Source organism: Mirounga leonina, unplaced genomic scaffold, assembly GCF_011800145.1.
Source record: "Mirounga leonina isolate KUSES-001 unplaced genomic scaffold, KU_Mleo_1.0 Mir_127, whole genome shotgun sequence".
NCBI lineage: Eukaryota > Metazoa > Chordata > Mammalia > Carnivora > Phocidae > Mirounga > Mirounga leonina.
The window spans coordinates 565877-573826 of NW_023270316.1; positions in this window are offsets into that span (position 1 = coordinate 565877).

Sequence of the window (7950 nt, forward strand, 5' to 3'; positions counted from 1 at the left end):
GGGGAGAGGTACTGTTTAATAGTCATAGAGTTTCTGTTTTGGGTGATGCAAAGTTTTGAAATAGGTAGTAGTAATGGTTACACAACATTGTGAGTTTAATTAATACCATTGAATTGTACACTTAAAAATAGGCAAAAGGATGGGGCGCCTGGGTGGCTCAGTTGGTTAAGCGACTGCCTTCGGCTAAGGTCATGATCCTGGAGTCCCGGGATCGAGTCCCGCATCGGGCTCCCCGCTCGGCAGGGAGTCTGCTTCTCCCTCTGACCCTCCCCCTCTCACGCTCTCTCTCTCTCATTCTCGCTCTCAAATAAATAAATAAAATCTTTATAAAAAAATAGGCAAAAGGCAAATTTTATGATGTATATTTTACTACAATTTTAGAAAATATAATATACCAAAAACCATTGAATTGTACATTTTAAATCGGTGAATTTGATGGCATCTGAATTATAGCTCAATGAAACTATTTTCTTTAAAAAAGCTATAAAGGACAATTGGGGAAGATTACATATGTTCCAAAAATTAAATAAGAGAAGACATTGTTATTTTGCTCAGTATGACAAGTGGCATGGTGATGAACTGAGTTACTAAGCATCATGATGCCAATACTTTACTTTTGGATGGTTGGGGAGAAAATGTATGTGTGTCTTTCAGATGGGAGAGGAGGAGGAGGAGAGAGAGAAAGAGAGAGTCGGGGGAATAATGATAACAGTTGTTTAGATATGGGTGTGTATTTTACTATTTGCTCAACTTCACTGTATTTTTTAAAAGATTTTATTTCTTTGAGAGAGAGAACATGAGTGGGGGGGGCAGAGGAAGGAGAGGGACAAGCAGACTCCCCACTGAGTGAGAGCCCAATGCAGGGCTCCATCCCAGGACCCTGAAATCATGACCTGAGCTGCAGTCAGACGCTTAACCGACAGAGCCACCCAGGCACCCCATCAAACTCACTGTACTTTGAAACTTTCAAAATAGTTGGGAGAAACATCCCATTCTGTTCAACATTAACCAGAAGGTTCTAACCAGTGCAATAAGGCAAGAAAAAGAAATTGAGGCATAAATATTGAAAAGGAAGAACTTAAACTGTCTTTATTCCTAGATGATATGATTGCATATATGGAATATCACAGGAATCTACTAAAACTAACCAGTAAATTTTGCAGATTCTCTAGAAATAAGACCTGTGCAATAAAATCAATATGTTTCTATATAACAACAAACTATTGGAAAACAATTTTAAATATTGTTTAAAATAGCATGAAGAATATCAGCTTATTGGGAATTAATTTAGATGTACAAAGATCTATAGAAAAAATATAAAACATTGCTTAAAAAATCTAAAGTAGACCCGACACTTTGGAGATATATCATATTCTTGGATTGGGAGACTCAGTATTATTAAGATGCCCATTCTTTCCAAACTAACCTATAGACAATACCATCTCAATCAAAATCTCAACATTATTTTGGAAGAAATTAGAAACCTGATTTTGGGGGGAAAATAGACTTCACTTTTATAGCAATTTTAAGTTCATAGCAAAACTGAGCAGAAAGTACAGAAAGTTCTCATATACCCTCTGCCCTGCACCTACACACAAATTCTGCCCAAATTTTAAATGGGCAGAGTCACTACCCACCCCCCACTACCCAAATTCTGTACCACAGTGGTACATTTGCTAAAATCAGTGAAAGTGCATTGGCACGGCATAATCACCCAAAGTCCATGGTTTACATTGGGGTCCACGCTTGGTCTTGTACATTCTATAGTTTTGGCAAATGTAAAATGACATGTATAGAATCACATTGATGCTGCCCTAAAAAGCTTCTGTATTCCACTTCTTCATCCTCCCTCCCTACTAAGTCTTGGCAACTATTGACCTTTTCACTGTCTCTACAGTTTTGCCTTTTCCAGAATGTCATATACTTGGAACCTTACAGTATGTAGCCTTTCAGACTGGTTTCTTTCCCTTAGCAATAAGGCTTCATAGCCTATTTACTTTCAGCACTAAATAACAGTCAATTGTCTGGATGTACCACAATCTTTTTATACCTTCACCTACTGAAGGACATCTTAGTTGCTTCCAGGTTTGGCAATTATGAACAAAGCTGCTATAAACATGTATGTGCAAGTTATTGTGTGGACATGTTTTCAACTCATTTGGGTGACTATCAAAGAGCATGATTGCCGGGTCTGTGGTAAGAGTATGTTTAGTTTTGTCAGTGACGGCCAAACTGTCTTCCAAAGTGCTGTATCTTGCATTCCCAGCAGCAAGGAATGAGAGTTCCTATTGTCCTGCATCCTTATCAGCATCGGTGTTGTCAGTGTTAGATTTTGGCCATTCTAACAGGTGTGTAGTGGAATCTCATTGTTGTGTTAATTTGCAATTTCCTAATGACATACGTGGAGCATCTTTTCATTATGCTTATTTGCCATATATGTATTTATGTGGGTCTATTTCTGGGCTCTCTATTCTGTCCCATTGATCTATTTGTCTATTCTTCTGCTAATACCACAGTCTTGATTACTGTAGCTTTACAGGAGGTCTTGAAGTTGGATAGTGTCAGTCCTCGAACTTTGTTCTTCTCCTTCAACATTGTTTTGGCTATTCTGAGTCTTTTGCCTCTACATATAAATGTTAGAATCAGTTTGCCAATGTCTACACAAAAATTTGCTGGGACTTTGATTGGGATTGCACTGAATCTATAGTTAAAGTTGGAGAGAACTACATCCTGACGTTATGAATGAGGCTTCTGATTCATGAACATGAATATCTCTCCATTTATTTATAGTTCTTTGATATCTTTCATCAGAGTTCTATAGTTTTTCTCATGTAGATTCTATACATATTTTGTTACATTTATACCTAAGTTCTTTATTGGCTATAACTTAATGCATAAGAGTGGGAATTAGGGCACAGAAGGGAGAGATGGGGTCATTCAAACAGTTATCTGGGTTACCCAGAGCTTTCTGAAAGAGGGACCTTCATGTTTGGGGATGACATAGTTCCTTATCTGTTTGTTTTTTTGGGGGGCGCTGGTAGCTGTGTCATACAGGTGGAGATATGCTTATTCAAGATAGCTGTCTTTTGAAATGGATGCCTCAGCAATGGAAAACTTGATGTCGGATGAATGGATAAAGATGTTGTGTATATACACACAATGGATTATTACTCAGCCATCAAAAAGAATGAAATCCTGGGACGCCTGGGTGGCTCAGTCAGTTAAGCCTGTGGCTCAGGTCTGATCCCAGGGTCCTGGGATCGAGTCCTACATTGGACTCCTTGCTCAGTGGGTCGCCTGCTTAATCCTCTGCCTGCCACTACCGTGTGGATGGAACTAGAGGGTATTAGACTAAGTGAAATAAGTCAGTCAGAGAAAGACAAATACCATATGATTTCATTCCTATGTGGAATTTAAGAAAAAAAAAACAGATAAACATAGGGGAAAGGAAGGAAAAATAAAATAAGATGAAATCAGAGAGGGAAACAAACCGTAAGGGACTCTTAACTCTAGGAAACAGACCGAGGGTTGCTGGAGGGGAGGGGGGTGGGGGGAGGGGGTAACTGGGGGATGGGCATGAAGGAGGGCCCGTGATGGAATGAGCACTGGGTGTTACGTGCAACTGATGAATCACTGAACTCGACCTCTGAAACTAATAATACACTGTATGTTAACTAAATTGATTTTAAATTTTAAAAAAGAGGAAAAAAAGCTTAATGTCAGTCACTTAACACTACAGTGTCTTTTAAGTAATTAGTTCATCTGGGTTATCACATCTGTGGGTCTGTGGGCAAGGAATTGTTCATAACATTCCTTTTTTTTTTTAAAGATTTTATTTATTTGACAGAGCACATGCAGGGGGAGCAGCAGAGGGAGGGGGAGAAGCAGACTCTCCGCTGAGCAGGGAGTCCAGTGTGGGGCTCAATCCCAGGACACGGGGTTCATGATCTGAAGGCAGACACTCAACCGGCTGAGCCACCCAGGTGCCCCCATAACATTCCTTTCTTATCCTTTTAATGTCCATGGATCTGTAGCGATGTCCCTTCTTTCATTTCTGGTATTAGTAATTTGTGTCTTCTCTCTTTTTTTTTTTTCTTAGCCCAGCTAGAATTTTATGATTTTATTGATATTTTCAAAGAAACAGCTTTTGGTTTCATTGATTTTCTCTATTGATGTCCTCCTGTTTTCAATTGCATTGACATCTGGTCTAGTTTTTGTTATTTACTTTCTTCTGCCTACTTTGGATGTAATTTGCTCTTCTTTTTCCAGTTTTCCAAGGTGAGAGCTTAGGTTACTGGTTTTAAATCTTTCTTCTTCTTGACTGGGGGCGCTCACTGCTGTCCGTTCCCTCTAAGCACTGCTTTTGCTGCATACCACAAGTGAGGTAGGTTGTGTTTTCATTTTCATTTAGTTCAAAACACTTTCAAATTTCTCTTGAGATTTCTTCCTTCGTCCATGTGTTATTTAGGAATGTGTGGTTTAATTTCCGTGTATTTTCAGAGTTTCCAGTGACAATCTGATTTCAACATTTATATTTAATACAAATACCTTGTAATATCAAGACAATCTTGAAGAACAATACTGTTGAGGGATTTGCATTACTAGGTTTTGATGCCACATTAAGACAATGTGGTGTGGCACAAAATAAACAGATCAAGGAGACGGAACAGAAAAATCCCAACAGGGGCGCCCGGGTGGCTCAGTCGTTGAGCGTCTGCCTTCGGCTCAGGTCATGATCCCGGGGTCCTGGGATCAAGCCCCGCATCGGGCTCCCTGCTCGGCGGGAAGCCTGCTTCTCCCTCTCCCACTACCCCTGCTTGTGTTCCCCTCTCGCTGTGTATATCTCTGTCAAATAAATAAATAAAATCTTTAAAAAAAAAAAAAAAAGAAAGAAAAATCCCAACAGACCCACATGTTTACAGTTACTTGATTTTCAAAAAAGGCATCGATGTAATTCAACAGGGAAAGGAAAGTCTTTCCTATAAATGGTGCTGAATCTACTAGATTTCCATATGGAAAAAAATAAACTTTGATCTGTACTCATACCAAGCTCAAAAAATAATTTCTGAAAGTTAAATTTAAATTTTCCAGAAGAAAACAGGCCCTTGGGATAGGCAAGTGTTTTTAAAATAGGACAAATATGGCACTAACCACAAAAGAAAAAAAAATGTGTAAACTGGACTTTATCAAAAGCTAAAACTGTTGCTCGTCGAAAGCAAGTTTAGAAGACATCCACAGACTGGGAAATATATTCACAATAGATAAGTCTGATAAAAACTCATATCCAGAACATGCAAAGAACAACTATGAATCAATAAATAAAACATAAAGAACTCTGTTAAAATTGTCAAAAAACTGGAACTATGTTAACTACATTCAAGAAGAAATCTGAATGGCTAAGAAGCATATGGAAATGTTCCCAACTTCCTTAGCAATCAGGAAAATGCAAATTGAAACCACGGCGGGATACCATTTCACACCCAAAACCAAGGGGTTGATAATAAAAACTGTTGGTAAAAATGTGGTACAACTGGGACTGTCATACCTTGCTGCTAGGAGTGAAATGTTAGAATCTCTTCGGAGAACTGCTCGGCGTCTTCTAATGAAGTCAAGCATACAGGCGCTCTGTGATGCAGCAGATGCATTGCAAGAATGTATCCAAGAACAGTAAGTGCGCATGTCTACCAAAGGCATCTGGAGCCCTTCCGGGGGCGCTGTATGCAAAGGCCCGGTGGCACCTGCCCAATGCCCCCGCACAGAAGGAAAAGCAGAGATACGGGCACACGTGGAAGGAATGTCCATGACCACGGGCGACATTTGGGTCAACTTCCTCACTGCTTTGAGCAGAAGTTGCCTGACCCAAAAGACTACATTTTGTGTGAGTCCATTCCTACAAAGTACCAAGTAAGCAAAAAAGTAAGCCAGGTCACCTGTGGTTACTTGTGGGGGCAGAAATGAATGGAAGAGGGGCGCCTGGGTGGCTCAGGCAGTTAAGCGGTTAAACGACTGCCTTCGGCTCAGGTCATGATCCCAGTGTCCTGGGATCAAGTCCCAGGTCAGCTCCCTGCTCAGTGGGGAGCCTGCTTCTCCCTCTCCCTCTGCCCTCCCCGCTGCTCGTGTGCGCTCTCTCTCTCTCGCTGCTCTTTCTCTAATAAATAAATAAATAAAATCTTAAAAAGAAAAAAAAGAAATGGATGTTAGAGAAGATCCTTCTATGCAGGGTCTTTGGATGCTGGTAAGGGTGTACTTCCTGAGCTGGGTGTAGGTTAAATAGGCGTGTTCAGTGAAAATTCATTAAGCTGTAAACCTGTGATATTCGCACCTTTATGTAGCTGCGCTATACTACAGTAGAAAGCTTTTTAAAGTGCCATTCGGCAATAGATCAAAAATGTAAAATACCTAGGAATAAAGTTAATGAAAGAAATACATAAGACCTCTTCACAGAAGTCTACAAAAACTAAAGAAGAATTAAGTAAATGGAAGGATCCGCTACACTCATGGATTGACAGAGTCAGTATTGTAAATTGGCCAATATGTATACCTTTGAATTGATTCTTGGTCTCGTTAATTATCAGGGAAATGCAAACGAAGACCACAAGCAGAAATCGGTTTATACACATTTGATGTGCAAATCTAAAGGAGTCTGACAATAGCAAGTATTGGAAAGCCTGTGGATCAATCGCATTCCTTACGCACAGCTAGTAGGGACGTAAACTGATGCTGTCACTTTTGAAAATAACTTGGCATTATTTTATTAGGTTGCGTATTCCCATACCCTACTGCCCAGCCATGCTGCTTCTAGGGTGTGCCCGGGGGCACACTCAGCATCAGGGTTTACACCAACAAAAAACGAAAACACAGCTCAAGGTCCGAAAGCAGGAGACCAAACAGGGACGTGTAGCCCAGGACAGGATAATAAGCAGCACTGACCGTGAATGAGGTAGAACGTCCCTCATGCCCACCCCACTGCCAGCTGGGAAGCAACAGACTCAAAGCGCACGTGCACAGCACACACGTATAAGAGAAAACACAAAGGAAGAGGCTAGAGAGGATGGTAAGCACCAGATCTGGGCGGAGTCGCCACTTCTTCCGGGGAGATGTCTGTCCTCGGCCGGGCGAGGCTGCATGAGCAGCCCACGAGCTGATGTTCAGCCCATGAGCGTAGTGAGCCAAGCACACAGCAGCGCGGCTGTGGGGGCCGGAGGTCCTGACTGCCCGGCTTGTTCCGCCGGAGACATCTCAGCGTTACTTCAATCCCCACCTCTGCCCGCTTGGCCCTGCACGTCTGGCCCCTGAGGATCACGTCAGCCCTCGCTGGCCCTGCTCCCCTTTGGTATCCGGACTCCGGTCAGACCAGAGACTGGAGATCTTGGGACTGCTTCCCCTTCTCACTTTATATAGTTATTTTTAGCGGTGAAATTTATAAGCACTCTTTCTTCTGCCTGGCATTTTCTGTATTTCAGTATAAATATATAAAACAAAATCTTAGTTTTAAAAGCCCAGAAAACATCTCTTAGTAGGAAAGCTGCAAATGGATGGTTTGCCCTATCCAAGATTAAGAAGGAAAAATAAAAGCAAAGAATGTTGCCAACATTCACAGCTCACAGGATTCTTTACAGAGTTCCAGATTTCTGGCTTCTTTCAAGGACTGGGCGATCTGGCCACAGGGGCGGTGCATCCCTGCGGGGTGGGCCCCTCAGGCCCCTCCGGGCGACCTGCTGAGGGGCCCCTGCTGGGCAGCGCAGGTGTGTCTGTGATTTCTCTCTGCCCCGGCTGCCTTCCTTCCTCCGTGTGCTCTTCTTTCTCTTTGGTGTCCTTATAGGAAAAAAGACTCCCCACAGCAGCGGAGAACCATCTAGTCTAACGACCTCCTTTGGCTGATAGACAAAGAAATGGGCATAAAGTGGTCTGGAGCCTGTTGGGGTGGATGGGTGGGGGCCTGGGACCCAC